The 27,647-nt window shown below is 40.9% G+C and overlaps 1 protein-coding gene across 3 annotated transcripts in view; it reads left to right on the top strand.

The window, feature by feature from the left end:
* Positions 1-27,647, top strand: part of PLCE1 (phospholipase C, epsilon 1) — a 348,582-nt gene that overhangs the window by 196,420 nt on the left and 124,515 nt on the right. The gene's annotated exons all lie outside the window — the stretch shown is intronic.

Below are 27,647 nucleotides of genomic sequence, written 5' to 3'. Positions count from 1 at the left end.
TCTACTAGACATGACTGGAATAGCTAATTTCTAGTTCTTTTGTATACCATCAAAAGAGAATTTTCCAATTCAGATTTTTCACCTATTTTGAATGGCCTTGCCTTCAAATTAGCATGGCTTTACAGACCGTAAAGAAAAAGAAGAAATGGAGTGTGCGTTTATTTAATTGATGCTCTGGACTGGACATTTTTACATTTTTTAAAATCTCATTCAATTCTTATGACAGTTGTCATCATCCCTGTCTTGCAGAAGAAGAAAGTGAAGCTTAGGCAACAAAATAAATAATGATAGTGTTGGATTATGGCCCATAGAGTAAAATACATATTTTTGAATCCATACTGATACAAATAAATCAGTGTGGTGGGGTTGGGGAGTAGGGACAGCAATTACTTATAGAAAAATTTCAATTAATGCAGAAAGAATGAGAAAAATAGAAAGTCATCATTAGAACACTACAGTAATAACTGTCGCAGGCAAGAACCACTGATGAATTCTAAAATTATTGGGCAAAAGTAAGTTTGATGAGTAATAGGATATTTGCAAATAGTCTCAAAGCATCTCTCCACAAGGTATTTATTAATACAAAGGGAAAATAGAACAGTGGAGAAACCCGGTAGACATTGGCTTGACCAAGCGATCAAGGCTAACATGATTAGTAATGAGACGTATCAACATATGCCTCCTGATATGGTGCCCTGAGAAAGGCAGGACTTCATCTCTATGGTATTCTTGCCAAAAACACACTACATAAATCTAGTAATGAAAAAAATATGAGGCAACTCTAAATTGAAAGACATTCTACTCTTCAAAAAGCATCAACGTCATAAAAGGTAAGAAAAAATTGAGGAACTGTTAAAGGCTAGAGGAGACCAGGAGACGTAACAACTAAATGCAGTGTGGGATCCTAGTGGATCTTGGACTAGAAAAAGACATTAATGGAAAAACTGGAGAAACTCTGAGGCTTATAGTTTAGTTAGTATGATTGTATCAATGTTAGTTCCCTGGTTTTGACAATTGTGCTATGATTATGAAAGATACTAGCATTAGAGGAAGCTGAGTGAAGGGTGTACAAGAACTCTCTGTACTTTTCTGTAAATCTAAAATTACTTCAAAATAGAAAAAAAAATTGTAAGCAGTGAGCTCAGAGAGATTGAGTCACTTGTCTAAGTAGCTGAGTGGATATCAGAATCCAGATCTTTCTTCAAAGTCTATCTCTTCTCACCCAGCTGCTTCTCTCTTGTTAAATTATCAGGTTCAAGTCTGTAGTAAAACCTGGCTTGCTAATTGAGAATTTAATTAGACTTGGGTCTCCTTTCCCTCTTCCCTCTCTATCTTTCTACTCCTTTTCTAAATCTCCTGTGTGTCTATCCTTTTTCTACTTCTCTTTCTGTTTCTGTTTTTATCCAGTTCCCCATTATCTAGGTTCCTGCCATCACTCCCTCATTCATTCATTCATTCATTCACTCAAGACATTTATTTATTTGAATTTTTTAGTTTTAATTTTTGTGGGTACATAGTAGGTGTATATATTTATGGGATATAGAGGATATTTTGGTACAGGCATACAATGTGTAATTACAACAGAGTAAGTAGGGTATCCATCATCTCAAGCACTTATCCATGTATTAAAAAAACCCAATTACACTCCTTTTGTTATTTTTAAATGTACAGTTAAATTATTATTGACTATAGTCACTCTTTTGTACTATCAAATACTAGATCTTACATTTTTTTCTAACTATTGTATGTACCCATTAACTATACCCACTTCCTCCCTCACTCTCCTCTACTACCTTTCTCACCCTGTGGTAACCATCCTTCTACTTTCTGTCTCCATGAGTTCAATTGTTTTAATTTTTAGCTCCCACAAGTAAGTGAGAACACACAGAGGTTATCTTTTTGTGCCTAGCTTATTTCACTTAACATAATGACCTTTAATTCAATTCATGTTGTTGCAAACGACAGGATCTCATTCTTTTTTATGGCCGAATTATATATATATGTGCTACATTTTCTTATCTATTCATTTTGTTGATGGACACTTAGGTTGCTTCCAAATCTTGGCTATTGTGAACAGTGCTGAAATAAACATGGGAGTCCAGATATCTCTTTGATAGATTGGTTTTCTTTCTTTGGGGTATATACCTAGAGGTGGGATTGCTAGATCACTGAAGACATGCTTATTGGCTGGGCACAGTAGCTCACACCTATAATCCCAGCACTTTCGGAGGCCAAAGCAGGCAGATGGCTTGAGCCCAGGAGTTTGAGACCAGCCTGGGGAACATAGCAAAACCCCATCTCTACAAAAATTACAAAAAATTAGCCAGGCATGGTGGTGCATGCCTGTGGTCCCAGCTACGTGGGAGGCTGAGGTGGGAGGATTGTCTGAGCCTGGGAGGTCGAGGCTGCAGTGAGCCGAGATTGTACTACTGCGCTTCAGCCTGAGCGACAGAGTGAGTCCCTGTCTCAAAAAACAGACACATTGAGCACCTACTGTTCTCTAGTCTTCTCTTTTTTTTCCATTGGCGTGTCAAACATAATTTTTAAAACTAAGAAATTAGCAGTATATGGTGAAAATTGACGTTATGAGCCCATACTTTGATTCTGCCAAAATTGGATACACAAAGTAAATGCACTTTCCTCAGCGGAAAGAAGATGTATATTCCTTGGAACATGATAGTATCTTAAAGACAAGACAGGGAATATTAGCTCCATTGCAGGTGCTAGTCACTTGGGGTGGGGGGAAGTGAATGCATTTACTCATGCATCCATTCAGTTAATCCAGCGCTTCTTAGAAGCAGTGTACTGTGGCAGATATGTACTAAGGAAAGTAAATAGAAGTCTGCCAGAAGCTACCAGACATGGACACAAATATCTACCAAAAAAGGCAGAAAGTAAGTGCAGTGACAGTGGCACCAACAGAGAAGGCTGGGGTGTCCAGGTGGGTGACAAGATCTCATTCTACTGAGCCCTGGAGTCTGGCGCTGGGTCTTGAGAGATGGGAGGAACAGAGGGGGATGTTCATAGGAAGTGGAAGGCAGTCCAGACAAGAAGACAATCAGACAGTTTTTGTCATGAGCAAGACTCATGATTTAGGCAGGCAGCTTGTTCCCGATTGCCCCCAGAACCACGCTTATGAGCTAGAAGTTTCTATATTCTAACAACTCTCTACACAATGACTTAACTGTAATGCGGGAAAAAGGAAGAAAATTCCTAATGCTTTTCGGGCAGTTTTGCGTAATATTCTTAGGGTAATATTCTTTGCGTTTATTCTTAGGAAAGCATGGTTAAAATGCAACTCAAAGTACGACCATGAAGTTACTGAAAAGGTTCAGCTTACATTAATGAAAGCCTGGAGATAAAACATTTAAAATCAGTTTGGATTGTGGCTTGGAAGCAATGTTTCCTCCCCATTCCCCCTTCTCCTGCCCTATTAGACTCTGATGCACACACTAGAGAAACTTCTTAAAGGCAGTCTCTCTTTATCCTTGAAAAGAAACAGAAGCACAAGGAGGGGTCAGTCCTCAGGCAGAGCTAGTCGAGATCTGTGTTGAGGTTAGGCTTCATCCTGCTTTGCTTAGTTTGGGAGACAGGTCTTCCCGAACTTTCTTAATCTGAACACCTCTCTGTAGTAATATTCCTGATCTAAAGCTCGCAGAAGCTAGTGTTCTTTCTCTCTCCTTTCAGGTGGAGCAGACTAACTTCTTGACCACCCACGAAATCTCTCACTTTGACAGCCTCAAGTCGTATTGTTCTTTTTTCCCCTCCTCATCTTCCTGCATCTAACTTACCCTCATTCCTTTTGATCCTACTTTTTAAAAATTCCTCTTAAAATAAATTCCCAAACCTTTTATCTTTTCTAGAGGAAATGCAGAGGCATTTTTATAGACAATTTTACCGAAAAGATTACATACTTTAGTGCATGCAGGTGAGAAGAGAGGAGAGGCAAATCGAGATTGCAGGGCATCCTTCCTCCCTTCGCTTCCTCTCCCCACTTTCCTGAGAAGCACCTTGGTGGAACGTGGAGTGAGGGGGAGGATCCTGGCATCACAGTTCTGAGTCACTAGCTCTCAAACCTCATATCTCCTTAATATGGCCTTTGCTATTGTGTTGTTCACCAATGATGATTTTGGGGGTTGGAACCCTTCATTGCATCTACAGCTGGTCCTTGGGATTGATCACCCGAGTAAATTTTTGACTCCATAACCTGTCACCACCCACACCAATTCCAGGCACTCTTTTGTGTAACAGACAGTTGATATCTCTGGCTGGAAAGTGATTTTCAAGGGGCCATATGCAGGTTCACTTTTTTCTATGTCCTAAGAGAGCAGTTTTTGCTTGTCGGGTGGTTCTTGGCAACACCATTCAGCAGGGCTCCTTTTTCAGACCAGCTGGTCTGGGCGCAGGTCGTGAGCCCTAGATTGAGACCCCCAGTTCTACTGAGACCCCAGCAGACTCTACACGGCTTCCACCTGCCTCTGCCCTGGGTGTCTTTTCCCCTCCCCCATTCTGTGTGGTCAACCTGAGCATTCGTCAGCTAGCTTCCCTGTACCACACAAACTTGGGCAGCCCAAAGTGACAATTAGTTGCTGCTTGTTCCTTCTGTCTGGTAGGTTTCACCAGATACCAATTCAACAGTTTAAAGGCCATCCTCTCTATAAAGAATGCCAAGGTGCAGCTTAACTTCCTGGTAAAGAGTAGTAAGAATAAATAAACCATCTGGTCAAAGAAGAGCCGTTTGAGCTTTCAGCCAGAATTCCTTATGTACTTCATAGCAATGATGACCGCTTTGGCAGATTCCAGCATCTAAAAGCCCGTCTGGTGATAGCCAAGGAAAGACCATTTCAGCACAGTAAGCAGAAAGCATAGCATATTATAATGATGTGAGGCAGTGTCATGTCCAAATAGGTTCTTTCACCTGAAATGTTTTAGAAAAAATATTGGTTTTGAATTTGTATATTGAACCATGTTTAGAAACATCTCTATCAAAGTTTTCCCCCTCTTTTATAAAAGCAGACAGCAGAGCAAACCATCTGTTCAGGGCTGCTTTACAAACTTCCTTCCTCAAATCTGAACACTCACAGGATAAACTGCTGACAAAATCCCCCTCAGGGTAAGGGAAATTTCAGCTCACTTTGGAAAATCACATTTTTCCTTGACAAAGCACATCTCCCTCTGAGAGCAGATGTTGTATTCTTTCCCTGGAACGTTTCACTGCCCGTTCCAGGAGTAACAGATACTTTACTCCAGACATTTCTCTACTAAAAACAATACAGTAGGCAAATAAATACAGAGACTCAGCTGTGCAGGGCGGCATCCTAAGCGCAAGGTTATTTGTAGGTGGCACTTCCATCCTGGAGCTGACTGACAACAAATCATGTCTCATGGTTCCTGGCAGTCAGTACCCACACAGGGCTTTCCTCACCCAGAGTAACATGTAGGGCTGAGAAATAAGAGGGGCACGGAGGCTTGACATCATTCAGGTGCCACTCTGGAGTCAGGCTGCCTGGCTTCTGATACACCATTCCCAGCTGTACAACCTCAAGCCAGATACCTAAGCCTTCATCTTTATCTTATTTTGATTTTAGGTTTTTTTTTTTTTTTTTTTTTTTTGAGACAGGGTCTCTGTTTCCCAGGCTGGAGTGCAGTGGCTGATCTTTGCTCAGTGCAGCCTCAACCTCTCAGGCTCAAGTGATCCTCCCACCTCAGCCTCCCAAATAGTTGGGACTACAGGTGCACACCACCTCGCCCGGCTAATTTTTGTATTTTTAGTAGAGATGGGATTGCACCATGTTGTCCAGGCTGGTCTTGAACTCCTGAGCTCCAGAGATCCACCTGCCTTGGCCTTCCAACGTGCTGGGATTTTAGGCAAGCGCCACCAGCCTAATCTCTCATCTTTAAATGGGGCCAATAATATACCTACCCCAAATGCTTTATGTGAGTAAAAGAACATGTCAAATAAATGACATGTTTAAAGCACTTATTAGGGACCAAAGACACAGTAGTGGTGTGATGTTAGTTACAAAAACAAAAAGCAAAAAAACAAAACAAAAAAAAACACTAACATAACTGCATTATTAGAATAACTAATGATAATAAATTCCATTTTTTATTATTGTGATCACCCCCACTTAACAGATGAGAAAACTGAGGCACAGAGAGACTAAGTGAATAACCTGTGGTTTCAGAGCTGACAATTGAACCCAGGTGTTCTGGCTTCCAGAGCCAGCATTCTTGGCTCATCTGCTTGGTACTTCTGAATCAAAAGCTGAGGGACCTTCTTTCTACCACTCGATTCTCTTGCTCTAAATGAAACCATTTTCCTCGCAATAGGATTCAGAATTTTTTTATGATTTCGATATGTGTAAAAATGTTGACCTGTTTGTTGATTTTAACCTATCTGCTAACTTCCTGATACTGTAAATACAGCATCTCCTTTTAACTGGGAGACTGTGGCCATTGAAATGGGGAGGACAACAACATCTCAATGTCTGAAAATATTAGAGCATGGGGGATAATTTATCTTTTCCACAGCACCAGGCAGAAGGCAGATTTCAGATTTTTGGCTTTTCAAGTCCCTTCTTGGCTCTGAGGTTTCCTTAAGTATGAAATGCCTGAGAAAGATTGCCCCCCAAATCTAAAGGAGTTTACTTATATTCCTCTCTTGACCACGTCATTTCTACTATATTTTTCCTCCTCTCTCTCTGTTCATTCCTATTTTACATGAAACCTACACGCTTAGCAGTGATGGCGCTGTGGTTTGAATGTGTTTACTCCAAAACTCAGGTGTTGCCACTGTGATGGGATTAAGAGTTGGGACCTCTAAGAGGTGATTAGGCTGTGAGGGCTCCTCCGTCATCAATGGGATTAAGGCCCTTGTGGAAGAGACTTCATGCAGCATTCAGCTTACTTGCCCTTTCACCTTCTGCCATGTGAGGACACAGTGTCCCCTTCAGAGGATGCAACTCTCACCAAACAACCAAAATTGTTAGCACCTTGTGGAGCTCCCAGGCTCCAGAACTATGAGAAAATAAATTTCCACTCTTTATACAGTACACAGTCTGTGGTATTCTGTTATAGCAGCACAAAATGGACTAACACAGATAGCTTTGAAATTCAAAATCTTAAGTCCTACCTGTGCTCCCAGTTGGGGCAGCAGGAGGAGGCAGTGGGAAGGGGCTGCCTTGCACCTTGTCAGGCAGGACTGGCACACCTGCACTCATTCTTCAGCCGTCTAATGTGACTTCCTTGAACAGTAGTTCTCACTGATCAGCAGAATGAAGACAATGGGAATCAGAATAGTTTTAAAATGCGCACATGTCCGTAGCCCACCTCCAAGAGATTCTGCCTCCGTGGATGCAAGGTGGGGCCCAGGCATTATAATTTTAAAAAACTCCATGAAGGCCAGCCTTAGTGGCTCACTCCTATAATCCTAGTAGTTATCTGAGGCAGGAGGGTTGCTTGAGTCCAGGAGTTCAAGACCAACCAGGAGTTCAAGACCAACATAGCAAGATCCTGTATCTATAAAAAATTTAAAAATTGACAGAGCATGGTGGTGCATACCTGTAGTTCCAGCAACTGGGGAGGCTGAGGTGGGAGGATCATTTGGGCCCAGGAGTTGAGGCTGCAGTGAGCTAGGTTGATGCCACTATACTCCAGTCTGAATGATAGAGTGAGACCTTTTCTGTAAAATTTAAAATAACAAAAAGGAAAAAACATAGCTTCATGAGATAACCCTGATGCCACCAACACAGCAACAGTTGAGAATCGCTGCTCTAGAACATCAGTCACAGCAGCACTCAAAGAGAACAAAGCTGTATCCCAAAGCAAATAGGAGGAAAATGTCCTTCTTCCTTTTCTTTCTATATTTTTTTTTCATTTTTTGCTCATAGTACTGCAATGGAGGACTTCATTTTGAAACAGGAGGAAAATGGCTTCTATCTTTGGGGTCATCCATTACTGCAGATAATTGAGAATTGTTCAAAGTACATTTAAATAAATGTAATGGCTTGTTTTCCCTCCCTTCATTTCTTTTTTTTTTTTTTTTGAGACAGAATCTCACTGTGTCACCCAGGCTGAAGTGCAATGGTGCAATCTTGGCTCACTACAACCTCCGCCTCCCAGGTTCAAGCAATTCTCATGCTTCACCCTCCCAAGTAGCTGGGATCACAGATGTGCACCACCACACTTGGATAATTTTTGTATTTTTTTTTTAGAAGAGACAGGGTTTCACCATGTTGGCCAGGCTGGTCTTAAACTTCTGGCCTCAAGCAATCCACCTGCCTTGGCCTCCCAAAATGCTGGGATTACAAGCATGAGCCACCATGCCCAGCCCATCTTCATTTCTTTTCTTTCTTCTTTCCTTCATTCCTTCCTTTTCTTCTTTCCTTTCTTGCTTTCTTTTCTTTCTGTATTTTTTTTTCATTTTTTGCTCTTAGTACTACAAAATGGAGGACGTGATTTTGAACCCTTTAACATTTAGACTATGTCATTACTATAATAGGCAATCTTCATTCTCAGTTCTCCTTCTTAAAGCTCACATTGTGTCTCCAGGATTTAACTGGCCCAGAAAGTTAACTGTCAAAGCCATTGACTTATTAGAGAGCTGTTTAATTCTGTTTTAAAGCAGGTATCAGTTAACACCTCTGTCTTGAGACTGGTAGAAACAATAATGGATGCAGTGGAAATCAACAAATAGATGAATAAGAATTTTGACCTATGCGAGCAGTATTGTTACTACTAGAAATAATAAACATGACCCAGAGAAGCAGTGCAGCAGTGCCTCCAGGTCCTTGCCGTCTCACTTAAATGACCCTGAACACTGTGGGAAAGACCAGGTCAGCTTTAGTCAGAGACTGGGATTTTGAGCCTCTTTCCAGGACGGCATTAGCTGACCCTATTAGGATGTTTAATTCTGCTCTTTGAAAAACCACTCTTAGAGATTTTTGCTGCACATGTGAGAGCCAAGGAGGAATGTATTTATGCTTTACTGAGGATCTGCATTTGCCCAAAAATTTAAACATGCATAAATCCAACTGCTTTCTCAATGCCTCCCCTTGGCTTTTTTCATTCAAAAAGACTTTCAGTACTAACTTTTGTACTAAATGCTGTTTGTGCACGGGGAATATGGCACAGAACAACACAGACAAAGCTCCTGCCCCACTGAGCTTACATTCTAGTCATGTCTAAAAGACATCTCAAATATGGCCAAAATAGAATTAACTTCTCCCTCCCCACCATTCACATACCATCCAGGACCTTCCCCCCTCAACCAATGCTGCTGCCCTCCCCGTCTCAGTGAGCAGTTTCAGTGTCAACCCAGGTGTTCAGGCCATCAACCAGAGTTTGATTGATTTACTCTTTCCTCATACCCTGACATCTAAACTGTACTAGGCTATTCTTGCATTGCTATGGAGAGTTACCTGAGGCTGGGTAATGTATAAAGAAAAGAGATTTAATTGGCTCATGCTTCTATGGGCTTTACAGGAAATGTGGAGCTGGCATCCACTTCTGGTGAGGCCTCAGAGCTTTTACTCATGGCGAGAGGTGAAATAGGAGCAGGCATGTCATGGGGCGAGAATGAGAGTGAGAGAGAGAAAAGGGGGATGTCCCAGACTCTTTTAAAACAACCAGCTCTTGAGTGAACTAAGTAAGTGAGAACTTACTCATCACCAAAGGGACGGCACTAAGCTATTCATAAGGGATCCACCCCATGATCCAGTGCCTCCCACGAGGCCCCAACATCGGGGATCACATTTCAACACGAGATTTGAACAGGGCAAACATCCAAACCATAGCATAAACTATCAGCAAGTTTCATTTGCAGTACTTGCAAAATACCCCCTGAATTGGCCCACTCCTTAGTGTTTCATCTGCTAAGCTAGGTTGAAACCAGCCACCATTGCACTTATCTCCAGAACTACTTTCATGCTGACAAATGCTGTAATCCATTCTCCACCCAACAACTGGAGTGATCGTTTATAAGCATAAAGGTAACTCCCCTGCTAAGTGTCGCTTCAATGGCTCCCCTTTGCATTTGAAATAAAATCCAAAATAACAAGACCCTGCATGGTTTTGCTCCTGCCTACTTCTCCAACCTAACTTTATTTATTTGTTTATTTAGAGATGGGGTTTTTCTCTTGCTGCCCAGGGTGGAGTGCAATGGCATGATGTCAGCTCACTGCAACCTCCACCTCCTGGGTTCAAGTGATTCTCCTGCCTCAGCCTCTCTAGTCATTGGGATTACAGGCACCTGCCACCATTCCCAGCTAATTTTTGTATTTTTAGTAGAGACAGGCTTTCAGCATGTTGGCCAGGCTGGTCTCAAACTCCTGTCCTTAGGTGATCTGTCTGCCCCAGCCTCCCAAAGTGCTGGGATTATAGGCATGAGCCACCACTTCTGGCCCTCCAACCTAACTTTATACACCCACCCCTCTCTCTGGCTCTGTTTTAGCCACACAGCCTTTCATTCTATTCCCTGGACATGCCAAGTTAGTTTTCTGTACACAGCCTCTGCAGTTGTTGTTGCCTCTGCAAAAGACCTTCTTTCTCAGATCATATCACAGCTACTGCCTTCTCTTGGTCATGTCTTAGCTCAAAAGCCAGGGAACTTGACTTGCTTTTTTTTTTTTTTTTTTCCTATCTCCTTAGACTAGAAACTTTTCTAACTTGTTCATTGCTATATCTCTTGTTTTTATGCCTGGTACCAACTATATAGTAGATGTGTAATAGTATTTTATGAATAATGCTAATTAGCGTAAATAATTATCCTATTAGGTACTGTTAGAAATACAAAGAAAAGCAAGCCATGGGTCATTTTGTTCAAGGAATTTACAATCTAGTTCAAGGCATACAAGACATAAAATATTGAATAAATACACACATAAGGGGATAAAGCAATGTCAAGCATGAACTATTGTATAAGAGATCGTAGTTAGAGAAGTGCTGTGAGTTAGTAGAAAGAGGAAAGAGTATAATTCTATCATTAAGTCTGGGCATACAGCCAAGGTGGCTCACACCTGTAATACCAGCATTTTGAGAGGCTGAGGCAGATCACCTGAGGTCAGGAGTTTGAGACCAGTCTGGCTAATAGGGTGAAACGCCGTCTCTACTAAAAGTACAAAAAATTAGCCAGGCATGGTGGTGCGTGCCTGTAATCCCAGCTACTTGGGAAGCTGAGGCAGAAGAATCACTTGAACCCAGAAGGCAGAGGTTGCAGTGAACCGAGTTTGTGCCACTGCACTCCAGCCTGGGCCACAAGAGTGAAACTCCACCTAAAAAGAAAAAAACAAAAATGTCTGGGCATGAACATGGGGATCTGCCACTTACTGTGGGACCCTGGGCAAGTGAGTGATTTAAAAAACAGAATTCAGCTTCATATTTCTCATCTATAAAGCGGGATAATTTAATTAATTTCGCATGGTTATGGGGACATTTAAACAAGATGACATATATAAAATCACCAAGTACAGGATAGGTTCTCAATAAATGGTAACTAGTGTGATTTGTGCAGAATGAGAGATAAAGATTGTGCATGCCGTGAGATTTGAAGAGGGAGATCACACGGGCACATCTCCATTGAGGATGACCAAAGGCTTCAGAGCTTTGGAGACTGGGAAGGCTTTTGTCAGGCACAGCTCCGAACTTTCGTACTGATGAAGTTTTGGAGGTAATGGGGACTCATGTCATTCACCAAATATAAGAATCCCTTCCTTGCAGCTTCTTGCCCAGCTTTTGCTAAAAACTTTTGAAGATGGGCTTCACTCCATTTCAACAAACTCATTGTGAGGATGCAACTCGATTTGTTTTAACAGTCTTTCTTAAAACAGACTGAATTCTTTCTCCTTACAGATTCCACTTGTCAGTCCCCAGGGGGAATAGTAAAAATTATGTCTTCCTTTGGTTTGGTTCTCTTGAAGCTGGACATTCCCCATATCTTCAGAACTTACATCATTTGGCAAAATGTAAAAATGAGGCTCCCTCATCTGTTCTGAACAGTGAGTCTCTTCATTCTCTCAATTGGGTAATTATCCTGCTCTTAATTCCGCTAAATTAATTGCTTTTCTCTATTAGCTCTAATTATTAGCCCAGATGATGATCAACTATAACTGCTAGACTTTTATCATATAAACAGCCATCAAGCTGATCTTTTCTCTGCATAGGTTGTTTTGTTTATTATTTTCTCACGTGGGCATAGTATTTTATATTTAAGTCTACTAAATTTTAATTTTGGGGCATTCAGGCCTATCAAAATAATTTTGAATCTTCATTCAGCTTTGTATTGAAGTAACTAACACTCCAGATTTTTTTCATATTCAGATTTGATAAATAAGTGTCATGTATATTTGTTCAAATTGTTGGTAAAAATGTCAAGTCAAATAGGAATTAACAGAAAGCCTACGGCATGTCACTAGAGACTATTCATCAGGTTGGCCTAACAAAACATTTTTTCAATTAGATGTGAGTGTCCTTAACTCTACAATCATCCAACAAATGTTTCTGCATTTTATGTCTCCTCTGTGAAACCACTTCCTAAAACCAAGATACATAGTTGATATGCAAGTCAAATTATCCTATCAAAAGGGAAAAAAATTTAATTCGACAATTCGCTACTTGAGGATGTCTAATTTATCTCGCATTCATTGATATGATGGTGATGATGGAGAGAGTGATGATGGAGCTGCTGTGAATCCCGTGCCTTGCACTGGGCACTGGGCCAAACACTTTACAACCCTAATCTCATTTAGCTTTTACACAACCCTGAAAGGTGGGAGCCATGGCTTTATTTTACAAATAACAAAACTGAGAGAGAGGCTACAGAAAAATTAAGACATGGGGCTAAAAAAATGATAATAATTAATAAGTAATGAAAGGCTATAGAATTTGCCCAATATCGCATAGGTTGAAAGTGGCTAAGCCAAGATGAAACATATACATATATAAGTATATACACACATTATTGCATCTAGTTGCAATGTAAGTACTTGTCATAGGAAAGATTATGAATAAAGAAACATGGGCATAAAATTCTGGTTTGTTGGAAGGGAGTTTAGGGGTAACCAAGTGAGGGCAGGGCAGCATCTCCCAACATGATATGGGATGTCAGTATTCATTCTGTTAAAAACAGTGCCCCATCATCTAACACATAAGCCACATGCTAGGAAAGCAATGATAAGTTGTTTGTTTCACTGCAGGACTTCTCATGGATTTATTACGTTGATGTACATGGTGCCTCCCCCAGAATGAGTTTTTCATAAAAATACTTGGGTACTGGATACCTGATGGCTCGGTACCCACTACTGAGTGTACTTTGGGAAACTGTAGTAGAGGAGGTGGGTCTGGGTCTTAATGCCTCAGCCTCCCCAAGCAGCTTGGTCACAGATTCCTCAAGGGCCAGAGAAGGAGCAGGGAAAGGATGAGGACTTAGCCGCAGGTCAAAGCAGGACAGATGCTGTGGGTGATGAGTCTGGATCCCTCCTGCCCTGGCACATGGACTTACAAGGTGAGATCTTAATCCCATGATTCAGATTCCATAAGCCTCACATGAACACAAGTTTCGTTCCTTTTCATCACACCTCATACTTTGAAAGTTAGACAGACATTAAAGTTGTATGTAAATCGTTAGGGTGGAAAACATGCCAGACTGGCCCTAGACAAAAATGCAGCCAAGAAGTTTGTCGACATTTCCAGCCCCTAAAACCCCCTCTTCTCTTCTCCATCTGCCTGCCCTGGTCCCTAGGTACCCACAGCTACCATGGAACCCACTTGCCCCCTTCCCTAGGTACTCACAGCTACCATGAGGTCCCAATTCCCTTAAACCACATCTCTCCCACCCCCCAGCACCATAATTCATGTTATAGTGGTCTTGTTATGAGTCATTTCATAATTTGTAAAATATTCTCCTTAATGAAAAGTAAAATTTGTCTTGTATTTGTGATAGTTCTCTATTTGGGTCAATTAAGTATACAAATGCAACGAATATTCCCTGTAAGTAGAGAGAATAAAAACCTGTATATTTATAGTCCTTTAATAATTCCTAGGAAGTTCTCTATTGCTATATAAAATATGTTTTCTTAATTTTTAGCTATAGAAACCAACAACCAATCTTAGGGAAAAAACTTAAAGTATATTTAAATTTAAACCATTTGTCAACTAATGTGCACATTTACACCACAACTTTACACTTAAGCAGAGCCCTTCACGTACATTATGACGTTAACCCTTACACAGCCACTCTGTGTGGCTCTGGGACTCCAGCCTATCCTTCTGACTCCACGTCCTGGGCTCCTACTGTCCATCACTGCTGCCTTTCACTCCTGCAGCCTGCATAGCTTGGTTTGGTTTGTTTGTTTGTTTGTTTGTTTTGTTTTGTTATGTTTTTCAGATGGAGCTTTGCTCTTGTTGTCCAGGCTGGAGCACAATGGCACAATCTTGGCTCACTGTAACCTCCACCTCCTGGGTTCAAACAATTCCCCTGCCCCAGCCACGCAAGTAGCTGGGACTACAGGCATGTGTCACCACTCCCAGCTAATTTTTTGAATTTAGTAGAGATGGGGTTTCACCATGTTGGTCGGGCTGGCCTCAAACTCCTGACCTCAGGTGATCCACCTGCCTCGGCCTCCCAAAGTGCCGGTATTACAGGCGTGAGCCGTCATCCCCAGCCCTGTATAGCATTTTGATAGACATTCCTAGAGTAGTTTTTCTTAAGAATTGTTCTACAGAACCCTGGTTTCTCAACATGCTCAGTAGGAGAAAGAAAAAAAAAAAAAATTTGTGGTCTAGTGAATTTCAAATACCCTTTTGCAGCTCTTTCCACTTGTGTATTGATAGTCACCATGCATGTTAGTATACGGAAGGCTGAAGAAGTCCAGCAATAAAGACACTTTTAACTCACTGGCATTTCTCAAATGTACTTAACCTGGAACTTTATTTTCCTAATCTTTCTCCAGTTTTCCAAAACACACTGGTCTTGAAACTACTAAAGACTGTATATGGATATAGATATATAATATTAATATATTACATATTTAGTGTATATTATATAATATATAGTGCACATACATATAATATATATATAATATATATATATTAAATATATATAAAGGAAAAAAGATTCACCTGTGAAATATTTAAATTACCTGGCAGTTGACATATATTCCAGTATCCCTTCCCTCCTCTCTCACCCCAGGATAAGGACCCCAGGCAAGTGAGGGCTGGACAGTTCTAAGGTGGGTCAAATAAATGAATAAAAAGGTATAGATGCCAGGAAGATGTCTCAAGTGAGAGACCCAGTTTGCTCAAGCATATTCTGGGCAGGATGGTGCGTGATGGACTGAAGACCTGGGTGCAGGAAGATCCATCAGGAGAGAGTTGCAGTAAACAACAGAAGATGACAAGGGACCTGATTTAGGATGATGGTGAGAATATAAGGGGAAAATGGCTCCCAGATGCCTAGAAGAAAGAATCCCAGTAATTCAGTGACTATTCAAATAGGGAGGATGAAGGAGAAGGAGGAGTCAAGACTGAATTCAGGCTTTCTGAGCGTGGCTTTCGGAATAAGTGGAGCACCCACGACATCATTTTGGGTTACAAAGACCAGCCAAAGAGGTCAAGAGCATGTGCTTTGATTCAGACACTCAAGGGTTCAAATCCTAACCCTGTTACTTATTATCAGTGTATTTGGCCAAATTATTTCTCTGAGCCTATTTCTGCAACTATAAAAGGGAACTAAGAGTAGTTTCTTCATAGATTGTTGTAAAGGTTTAGTAAGAATGTATCCAAGCTGAGTGCAGTGGCTCACGTCTATAATCCCAGCGGGTGGATTGCTTGAGCTCCCAAGTTCGAGACCAGCCTGGGCAACATGGTGAAACCCCATCTCTACAAAAAATACAGAAGTTACAGGCATGGTAGTGCACGCCTGTGATCCCAGCTACTCAGGAGGCTGAGGTGGGAGGATGGCTTGTGTCCAGGAGGCAGAGGTTGCAGTGAGCCAAGATGGTGCCGCTGCACTCCAGTCTGGCTGATAGAGCCCAACCTTGTCTCAAAATTAAATTAATTAATTAAATTTTTTTAAAAAGATAATGAATCTTGGCTGGGCATGGTGGCTCATGCCTGTAATTTCAGTGCTTTGGGAGGCTGAGGCAAAAGGATTGCTTCAGACTAGCAGTTCAAGATCAGCCTGGGCAAAACGGCAAGACCTTGTCTCTACAAATTTAAAAACTAACTGGGCATTGTGTCACATGCGTGTAGTACCAGCTGCTGAGGAGGCTGAGACAGGAAGATCACTTGAGCCCAGTAATAAGAGGCAGCAGTAAGCTACGATTGTTCCACTGTACTCCAGCCTGGCTGCCAGAGTGACACCATAACTCAAACAACAGCAACAGCAACAAAAGATAATGAATCCTTAGTTCAGGATAGTGCCTGGCACATAGTAGGTGTTCAACAAGTGCTAATTGCTATTTCCATTGTGACTATTATCATCATCATTGTCATCATGTAGGTTTTAGGGTGAGAGTAAAGTATCACCTTTAAATGGATGCCTACTAGGCAGTGCAAGGCGGGAGCATGGAGCTCATGTGCTAGATTGGTGATGCAGATACAATTTTGGAATAATTGTCGTAGAAGGATGAGCAAGCCATGAGAATCTGTTTTCTAAGACATAAAGTGTGAGGGAGATCACAGGCTTCAAGGATCATGCTTTGGTAACACCTCTGTCATGGCAGATCATAAAAGGATCCAGTGAGAAGGATCATGTGGGCAACACAAGATAATCAGGCAAGTGTGGGTGATGAGAAATTAAGGGCCCCCAGCCTCATAGGGTGACTAAAAGGAAAAAGAAAAACCAATGGAGAAAAATGTTAAAGATGATTATCACATTACCCTGAGCCAGGGAAGCTGAGAAGTACATTAACAGAGCATTCAGAATAGCACAATGGCAAACATCATGCAATGGCATAACATTACTCTCCTCTCCCAAAAGTGGTCACACTTGAATTGACATTTGCAGGAGAATTTCACCAGAGCAGAGAGGACCCCTCCTGCCCCAAACAAAAAAACCATGTTGTACAACAATAAAAAAACTTAGCCGGACGCAGTGGCTCACGCCTGTAATCCCAGCACTTTGGGAGGCCGAGGTGGGCAGATCTCGAGGTCAGGAGATCGAGACCATCCTGGCTAACACAGTGACACCCCGTCTCTACTAAAAAATGCAAAAATTAGCCTGGCGTGGTGGTGGGCACCTGTAGTCCTAGCTACTCGGAAGGCTGAGGCAGGAGAATGGCGTGAATCCGGGAGGTGGAAGTTGCAGTGAGCCAAGATCGTGCCACTGCACTCCAGCCTGGGCGACAGAGCGAGACTCCATTTCAAAAAAAAAAGAAAAGAAAAAGAAACTTGGGCTGGATAGGCACAGGGGCTCATGTCTGTGATCCCAGCACTTTGGGAGGCCAAGGCAGGAGGATCACTTGTGTCCAGGAGTTCAAGACGAGCCTGGGCAACATAGCGAGACCCTGTCTCTAAAAATAATAAAAAATTATCCAGGTGTGGTGGTCCGTGCCTGTAGTCCCAGCTATTCAGGGAGCCTGAGGTGGGAGGATCACTTGAGTGCAGGAGGTTGAGGCTGCAGTGAGCTGAGATCGTGACACTGCACTCCAGCCTGGGCCACAGAGTGAGACCCTATCTCAGAAAAAAAAAAAAAAAAGATAAAGAAAAAAAGAAACTTGGGCTTCCTACATAGGAGACTTCCAAAGTGGTCAAAACAGGTACATTTCAATATTTTAAGGGTTGCCATAAAGACGAAGTTGAGTTATATGTTGTGTCTTTAGCAGGCAAAACTAGGTCTAGTCATTTCATCTCAGCCTTAGAACAGGCTGCCTGTTGAAGTAGTGAATTTCTTAAAACTGGAGAAATTTCACACAGAGCCCGGCTGGCCAGGTGCAAAGCTTTGAAGAAACCCCTGGTTTTAGCTGCGAGGATGACCTACATCAAACCAAATCCTTCCTATCACCTGTTTTTGCACATCCTGTGAGCTAATAATGGTTTTTACATTTTTAACAGTTTTTAAAAATTTAATTGTAAATTGACATTATAATTATATATATATGGAGTGCAAAGTGATGTTATAATAGATGTGAACAATGTGGAATGATTACATCAAGCTAATTGACATATCCATCTCCTCAAGTACTTTACACTGTTATGGTGAGAACATTTTAAAGTGTATTTTATTTTTATAATTTCAACTTTTATTTTAAATTCAGTGGATGTATGTACAGGTTTGTTCCATGGGTGTGTTGTATGACACTTGAGGTTTGGGGTACAAATGATCCTGTCACCCAGGTAGTGAGCATAGTACCCAATAGGTAGTTTTTCGGCCTTTGCATGCCTCCCGCTCTTCCCCTTCTATTAGTTTCCAATGTCTACTGTTGCCATCTTTATGTCCATGTGAACCCAGTGTTTAGCTCCCACTTATAAGTGAGAACATGCAGTATTTGGTTTTCTGTTCCTGCATTGGCTCACTTAGGATAATAGCCTCCAGCTGCATCTATGTTGCTGCAGAGGACGTGATTTCATTCTTTTTTATGGCTGTGTAGTATTCCATGGTATATATGTATATCCCATCCACTGTTGATCCACTGTTGATGCATCCTAACTTGATTGCATGTTTTGCTATTGTAAATAGTGCTGCAATTAACATGCAAGTGCACGTGTCTTTTTTCTCTTTGGGCATATACCCAGTAATGAGATTGCTGGGTCAAATAGTAGTTCTGTTTTAAGTTCCTTGAGAAGTCTCTAAACTACTTTTCACAGTGGCTAAACTAATTTACATTCTCACCAACAATGTAGTGTTCCCTTTTCTCCATAGCCTCACAAGCATCTCATTTTTTAACAATTTTAAAAAATCAGTTTACGGCTATCCCATCTGGAACGCACTCGCTCTCATCTGATCTTGGAAAAACTAAAAGGATACTATTTTGCAATAGGTGAAAATTATATGAAGCTCAAATTTCGTGCCCATAAATACAATTTTATTATAGCACAGCTATGCTCATTTATGTGTTGGCTACAGCTGCTTTTGTGCTACAGTGTCGGAGCTAAGTAGTTGCAACAAAGATCAAATGGCTCACAAAGCCTAAAATACTTATCATCTGGCCCTTTACAGAAAAAGTTTGCCAACTCCTGATTAAGATCTTCCAATGGCCTCTTTTGAACTGGAAGATTCTGTGAGGAAGAAAAGTTTTAGCCTGAGATTTGGATAGGAGGTCATGGATCACTTGGAGACCGCCAACACAATAGCCTGCAGGGACAGCAAACTAGGGTGCAGTGGTGAGAAAATGTAGGTAATGGATTAGGCAATGCCTGTTGGAGAAGACTCACAGCAAACAAAGGTGAAAGCCTGGATGGGGGCTCCTCAGATCAGCACAGTATGGGGAGGTATTTTGGGAGATAGGATGACATGTAGAAGTTTGTGGCAGAAGGGATATATAAAAGCTTCTCTTGTGTTTGATGAACCCAGTGGTATACTCAGTATCTGCTTTATTTTACAGCATGGTTTAATATATCTCTTGTCATATCTCTCAGCAAGAGGGATTTTCTGAATGTTCTTGTTTATAGAATGTGCAGAAAATTTTTGCACAGAGAGTCATGCTTTTGTTGGCAAAAGAAAGTGAGCACTTGCTGATTTTCTGGCAATCCTAACAAAAATACTGAGGTGTATTTATACTCTGGGGGCCAAAACCAATTTCAAAATGACAGTGCTCAGCTCCATCATCATCCCAGCTTTCCTCTTCAGACTCTACTGGGTTTAACAACTTTGTCAAATCCCTTCCTCTGAAATCCACTTCTGCAAGTAAGTTGAAACTAATTCTCTCTACTGTCATATGAACACCAGGCGGGTTTCCCTGCTGGGTGCTCAATAGCTTGGTCACCAACCAGTGGATGAGATAAGCAGGCTAAAGTCACAGAAAGTGTGGTATGAAATTGTCTTTTTTTAAGCATTTTTTATTACATTGTACAGTGTAATTTCTTTATTAACATCTCTTAACAGTCAAAAGATGTTTGCTTCACACTGTTTTAAAGTATAATGGTATTCAAGTGGAATTTCAAGCTAGATACAGAAACTTAGTTACTGTTCTTACTCCAAACAAGGCAAGATTAGGGAGTCAAATACAATTGACTTTTTGTTATCTATGCCAATTAGAGAACCAGATATCCTGCTAATAAAAATCCATCCAGAACCAAATGTCTTACTTTGCCTAGTTTCTGCCATCCTCTTCATGGGGAATTACGCAACAACTATTAACAAATGGTTACATTCATTCATTTGCTTTTCACATTCATTCTTTGTCCCTATGGCAATACTAAGAGATAGCTCTCTGCTCTTAGTTTTTTAGTAGCTCTTCACTGCTGACCAGGTGGTGTCCAGGCATTTTAACCACATTCAAGGCTTGTCTCTGCAATGTGACTGTCCTGTTTTCTCCCCATTAATCGCTTCATGCCCCTTTTACATCTGTCGACCTGGATGATTCACTGTTGGATTGTGCAGGAAGAGGCAAAGACTCTGCACAATTCCAGAGGGCGCTGTTCACACAGTGCACAAGACAGTAGCCCTGGGTAAGAGTGCTGGCTCAGATTTGAATTCAAATCCAAGGCTCACTGCTTACTTTCTGTGTGACTCCAGGCAAGTTTCCTAACTATTGTATTCCTCAGTCTCTTCATCTGTAAAGTGGTGCTTATAACATTGATCTATATATAGGGATGTTGCAAGAATTAAAAGAGAATTTGAGGAAATGTGTTTACCAAGGTGATTGAACCTGAATCAAGCACTCAATGACTAACAATGATGATAATAATTCTAGGCAGCTAATAGCTTGGAATGACTTTTAGAACAGATAAGAAAATTTTCCTTGCTTCCAATACTATCATATTTTAAACTCCATTTAGAGGCTATCAAGAAGTTTGGGGGAAACAGGGGCCACCATTTTGAACTCCTTGAATGATTACGAAGGTGGTAGATAGTGGTGCTGATATTAGGGTTGGTTCTATTGTCTTTATCTGGATTTGTAGCCTATAGAAACTTTATCTAAAGTAAAGTTTTCTCAACACTCTTTAACCCAGAATGTTAAAGAATAAAACCTCGTATCCACATTTAATATGATTTGAAACTTCAAAATAGATTCGCTAGCATGAATAAAAGCACTTAGAATGCTGAATATGCACTTTAGAAACATCACATGTTCTCCCTCCTCTAGCTACCCTGCTGTCCAAGACTGTCATCAGCTCCTCCCAAGCTGAGAGTCACTGCCTTAGAGAGAAAGGGCAATGGGCAGGTCCGGATTTCTAACAGGGCTCTTCCAGTTCTCAGAGTTGGTGATTTGGGGACTAAGTGCCCAAACCCTGGAGATCCAGTCCTTCTCCAAACAAGAAAGAAGTCCCTGTGTAAAGAGACATGAGAGATGAAATAGAAACGGAAGTTTGGATCTAGGAATGGCACCCTAAGAATTAGGGGCTCCTTTTTTTTTCTTTTTTTTTAAGAGGAATGATATGACACAACTCATGTTGTAGGAGGATGACACTTCACATTGGTGATTTCCTTTCTCTGGGATGTTGAAGCTAATAGAAAAAGATCATGACGTTCATGTAACTCCCTGAAGATTTTGAAGACTTCTTTCTTAGAAATCCTTGAGAAAGCAATACTTGCCCACCTGCCTGTAATAGTTTTAGGACTATTAGGTAATGCTAGTAGTTATCTCTAATAGTTAGATAACTCTGGAGTATGAGTATGAAATCCTGACTTTTGGGAATTTCTTTGATATCTGTACTATAAATCTAAAAGAGGTCAGGAGAACTTTGAACAGGATTATGAGTCTAGGCCTTTTGTTCTGTCTCTAACCAGCTGTGTCATATTGATCAAATCTTTTAGCCCCTCTGAACATCAGTTTCTGCCCCATAAGATAAGGAATTAGGCCAGATGATACCTAATGCTCCTTAGATTTTAAACTCTGGAGTTTGAACTCTCAGTTTGAATCCCGGCTGCATTGTTTATATGATCTACAACAAGTTACTAAGTCTTTCTCTGCCTTCCTTTGCCAGCCTGTCAAATGAGGATAGTATTTCCTTCTAGTTAGGGTTGTTGTGATCAATAAAAGTCGCCTATTGCTATTATAATCTTCTGATACTTAATGTATAAGGTGCATTGTAAGTAATACTGAATCCAAAGTAACCTATATACACTACCTTGCTATACACCTTCACTGTGGGCTCAGGGGCTTGCCTTCTGTAGGGTGAGGGTTACAGTGAGGGTTTTGCTGTTGCTATACCCTATATATTATAGCATAAAGTGTTCTCTTCTTCATTCCCTTGAGATAATGATTTCTTGTCTGATCTACCCTCAGCCTGATTGTCACAGCTGGGCAGTGCCCTCAGAGAAGAAGCAACTGTAACCCCAGCTAAGAATTGGGGGAGAGCCTTTTAAAATGGGAGAGTAGGATCTGTAAGCTACCTTTCAGGTGCAAGACTTAGAGAGAGGGCCAGGCATGGTGGCTCATGCCTGTAATTCCAGCACTTTGGGAAGCCAAGTCAGGAGGATCACTTGAAGCTAGGAGTTCAAAACCAGCCTGGGCTTTGCTGACCTATCTCTAAAATAAATAAATTAAAATAAATTTAAAAATAAAAAAAGACTTTGAGAGAAAGGACCCCACTCAGGTATAATGAGGTGGTCTCACCAGCCCAGAACCCCCAATCCCCACCCCTTCTAGATGTGTTGCTAGAAGTAGAGAAAGCACTGTACTTTCTACACAACACATCTTTTTGATTTGCCTGTTGCTTTCTGTTTGATCTTTGTAACAGTTTTATTGAGATATAATTCACGTACTGTATAATACATACATTTAAAGTATACAGTTCAGTGGTTTTTTTTCATATATTTATAGACTTGTATAATCATCACCATAAATCAATTTTAGGATATGGTCATCACCCCAAAAAGAAACCACATACCCACTAGCAGCCACTCCCTATTCCTCCCTAACCACAGCCCCTGGAAAACACTGATCTCATTTCTATCTCAATGGATTTGCCTATTCTGGATATTTTGAATAAATGGAATCACACAATATGTGGCCTTTTGTGTCTGGCGTCTTTCACTTAAGATACTGTTTTCAAGGTTCATCAGCATTGTAGCATGAATCCGTACTTCATTTCTTTTATGGCTGGATAATATTTCATTATGTACGTATACCACATATTGTTTATTGGTATAAATAATGATGGACATTTGAATTGTGTATACTTTTTGGCCATTACAAATAGTGCTGCTATGAAATTCAAGTAAAAATTTTTGAGTATGTGTTTTTATTTATCTTGGGTATGTACGTAGGACGGGAATTGCTGGGTCATAAAACTCAATGTTTAGCATTTTGAGGAACTGCCAGACTGCTCCAAAATGGCTGCACCATTTGACATTCCCACCAACAATGTATGAGGGTTCTGATTTATCCACAATTCTATCAACACTTGCGAGTCTCTGTCTTTTCTATTACAGCCATCCTAGTAGGTATAAAGTGATACCTCATAGTTTTGATTTCATTTTCCTAAATAGCTAATGATGTTGAGTATCTTTTCACGTGCTTACATTTGTATATCTTCTTTGGATAAATCTCTGTTCAGATATTTTCTGGCAATATTTCTGACAATGAAGCATGACATTAAGATATAATCTAATTCTTGGCCGGGTGCAGTGGCTCACACTTGTAATCCTGGCACTTTGGGAGGCCGAGGCATGTGGATCACCTGAGGTCAGGAGTTCAAGACCAGCCTGGCCAACCTGGTGAAACCCCAACTCTACTAAAAATACAAAAATGAGCTGGGCATGGTGGCAGGAGCCTGTAATCCCAGCTACATGGGAGACCGAGGCAGGAGAATCAGTTGAACCCGGGAGGCAGAGGTTGCAGTGAGCCGAAATCGTGCCATTGCACTCCAGTCCAGGCGACAGAGCGAGAGTCCATCTCAAAAAAAAAAAAAAATTAAGAATATGTGCAGGGTAGAACATAAAAGAGCTGATGATGAAACCTGTTGGATGAACTGATGAACCCCCCCCTACCAAAAAAAAAAAGATATAATGTCATTCTTTATAGATTGGCTGTTGTCATTCTAAGTCTTTGAATATGAATGTGTATGCTAGGTAGGGGAAGTAAGAGCCCACTTCCAAGTATGAACAAGAAGAGAGGGATCAGTGCTTAGGGTTCCCAGTCTGTCTGGGATTATGTGTATAAATAAGGTAGAGAGAAAATCAGTTTTTTCCTGGATATGTGTTCATTTTCAACAGACGAAGTCTGGACTGGAAGGTAGAAGATCTAGGCTCAATTCCTGCTTCTATTTGGCAACTATGAATAAGTTGCTTAATAGGTAATTAGCTTCTTTGAACCTTTCTTTTCACCCTCCCCTTTTCAGTTATCTTCTTTCCTTTTTAAAATTTAAGTATAATTTACATACAATAGAATTTGCCCTTTTGGCATGCAGTTTGAACTTTGACAATGCATACTGTTGTGTAATGACCACCAAGATCAGGATAGAGAATATCATTACAAAGGGATGATACTGATCCCATTGTAGCTCAAATGAATGAGCTTTTTCATCCCAAAAGTTCCTTTTGCCTCGTTTGTAGTCATTCCTCCCCTACCTCAAACATCTGGGATCTGATTTCTATTTTTATCCTTTTTGTCTTTGACAGAATGTAGTAGAAATAAAATTTTACAGTAGGTGGTCTTTTGAGCATGGCTTTCTTCATTTAGAATGATGCATTAGAAATCCCTCAGCTAGGCATGGTGGTGCACACCTGTTAATCCAGCATTTTAGGAGGCCAAGGTGGGAGTATCGCTTGAGCTCAGGAATTTGAGACCAGCCTGGGCAAAACCTCATGTCAAAACCTCTTGTCTACAAAAAATACAAAAATTATCCAGGCATGGTGGCATGCACCTGTAGTCCCAGCTTCTTGGGAGGCTGAGGTAGGAGGATCGCTTGAGCCCAGGAGGTTGAGGCTGCAGTGAGCCAAAGTCACACCACTGCACTCCAGCCTGGGTGACAGTGAGACCCTGTCTCAAAAAACAAGAAAAACGAAATCCTTCAGTGTTACTGTATGTGTCAATAATTTGTTCTGAGTAGCATGTCATTATATGAATCTACCATAGTTTATTTATCCATTTACCAGTTGAAGGACATTTATTTTCAGCTTTTATGCCATTATTAATTGGCCACTAAAAACATTCCCAAATAGATGAATGTAGGTTTTTTCTTGGGTAGATACTAAATTATTTTACAGAGTGTTATGTGAAGTGACTGTGTCATTTGCATTCACAGCAACAATGTGTGAACATTCCTGTTGCTCCACATCCACACCAGCCCTTGTGAAAAATCTCCGTTTCTTCATTTGTAAATGGGACAGCAGTCCCTACCCTACCACTCACTCAGGATTGTTGTAAAGATAGAAATAGAAGTGAGGCGGTGCAGCAGAAGTGCTTTGTGAACCATAAAGTGCTATACCCAAGTAAGAAATGCTGCCACTTAGGCTGATAGAGATCATGCTCACTTCCATGCAAAACTTGTTTCCCACATGAGCTAAATGTTTCATTTTTTCCCCTACATCTTGGCAAAATGAGTTATAACAAGTCTTAGACAGCAAGAAGTTTTGCCTTAGATGCATTGTGGAGTTTGTTTTGGCTCCAGTTTTTGAACTTTTCACAGAAATGAATAAATGACCAAGATGTAAATCATCAAGCGTGAGTCAGTTTTGTCAAGAAAAATGACCCTGTGTGATGAAAGTCGGCAGGAATGGAGTCAGCATGACAGTGTGACATGCTGTGGGAAAAATAAAGACAGCCCTAACCAGGCAGTGTCCCCAGGGTAAGGCACTGAGGATGACTGCACAGCAGCAAAGAGGGCTAATATGCTCCACTATGGTGAGTGTGGGAGGGTTGGTGATAAAACTGACAAAGCACTAATTTCAACTTTTTTCAAATTTAAAAATCACTGTTTTCCATGTTAGAAACTAAAAGGTGTAAGAAACAAGCCAAAAGTTACCTCCTTAACATCAGAATGGACTAATTCTTAGTGTGTTACAAAGATGGTTACATACAGAGATATCTATAGATACACGTATATACACGGGTTAGTATAACATACATATATTCCCTTGCTCTGTCATCTGAGAGTGCGTACAAACAACTGACATCCCAGTAGCAACAAGGACACCTTGTGCTCAGATCTTGGTTTCTAAAACCATTCTTCAATTAAAAGGAACCAGGGCTGCTTGGAGAAATGGCTGGTTGTAGGACTAAGGCAGAAGATATACAGGCTGAGCCTGGAGCATCTGGTAGTGCCAGGCAGTAAGGAGGTACTTGAACAGAAACACAAGTGATGGGGTGTGTCAAAGAGACAAACCAAACTGAAAGAGCTCCCAATGGCCAAAGCTGGAGCAACATGCAAGACAAAGTAAAGGAGAAATATATTATAACCAAAAGTACAAAATAAATATTCTTGACTCTATACTGATATGATTGAATAAATAAATGGGGGAGAATAAATGAAAGAGAATAGACAAATCTGTGCAAAAGAATTCCCAGTAACTCATAAATACTCCACCCTCTAGGAGGTGGAGCCTAACTCCCTACTCGTTAAAGTATGACCTATGCATATTGACTTCCTTCCAAGAAGTACAGTAGGGAAAGGGAGTAAAAATTAGTAACTTTACAGTGAGGAAAGCTGAGAAATATGACCTCAGCCAGGTGATCAAGGTCAACATCAACAGGGACACATCCTGTTAATAGTGTGTGCCCTGGATATGATGTGATGGGAATTGCACTTGACCTCCGTGGTCTTCCTCCCACAAAACCTTAAATCAGTCTAACCATGAGAAAAATAGTCGTCAAATCCCAAGTTAAGGGCATTCTACCAAATACATGACCAATAATTCTCAAAAATGTCAAAGTCATTAAAAATAAGGCAAGCCTAAGAAACTGGTACAGCCAAGAAGAGCCTAAAGAGGCCTGATGACTGAAGGTGACGTGGGATCCTGGAACAGAAAAAGGACATTAGATAAAAACTGAGACATAACCAATAAAGTTAATTTAGTTCATAGTCATGCATCAATATTATTTTCTTAATTGTGACAAATGTATCATGCTAACCTAAGACATTAATACACAGGGACTTGGGTGCCAGGAATATGGGAATTCTCTGTACTATTCTTGCTATTTTTCTGTAAATCTAAAAATATTCTAGTTGCTCCACATCCACACCGGCCCTTGTCAAAAAATCTCCATTTCTTCATTTGTAAATGAGACAGCCGTCCCTACCCTACCACTCACTCAGGATTGTGGTACAGATAGAAATAGAAGTGAGGCAGTGTAGCAGAAGTTCTTTGTGAACCATAAAGTGCTATACCCAAGTAAGAAATGCTGCCACTTAGGTTGCAGCATTTGCCCCACTGAAAAATATTCTCTGAAGAATTTCAGTTTAATCTTAATGAAGTTTTTAATGTTTTTGAGCGGAGTCTCACTCTGTCGCCCAGGCTGGAGTGCAGTGGTGCGATCTCGGCTCACTTCGAGCTCCGCCGCCTGGGTTCACGCCATTCTCCTGCCTCATCCTCCTGAGTAGCT

This window comes from Mandrillus leucophaeus, unplaced genomic scaffold, assembly GCF_000951045.1.
Source record: "Mandrillus leucophaeus isolate KB7577 unplaced genomic scaffold, Mleu.le_1.0 Scaffold331, whole genome shotgun sequence".
NCBI lineage: Eukaryota > Metazoa > Chordata > Mammalia > Primates > Cercopithecidae > Mandrillus > Mandrillus leucophaeus.
This window is presented reverse-complemented; position numbering and strand designations above follow the sequence as displayed.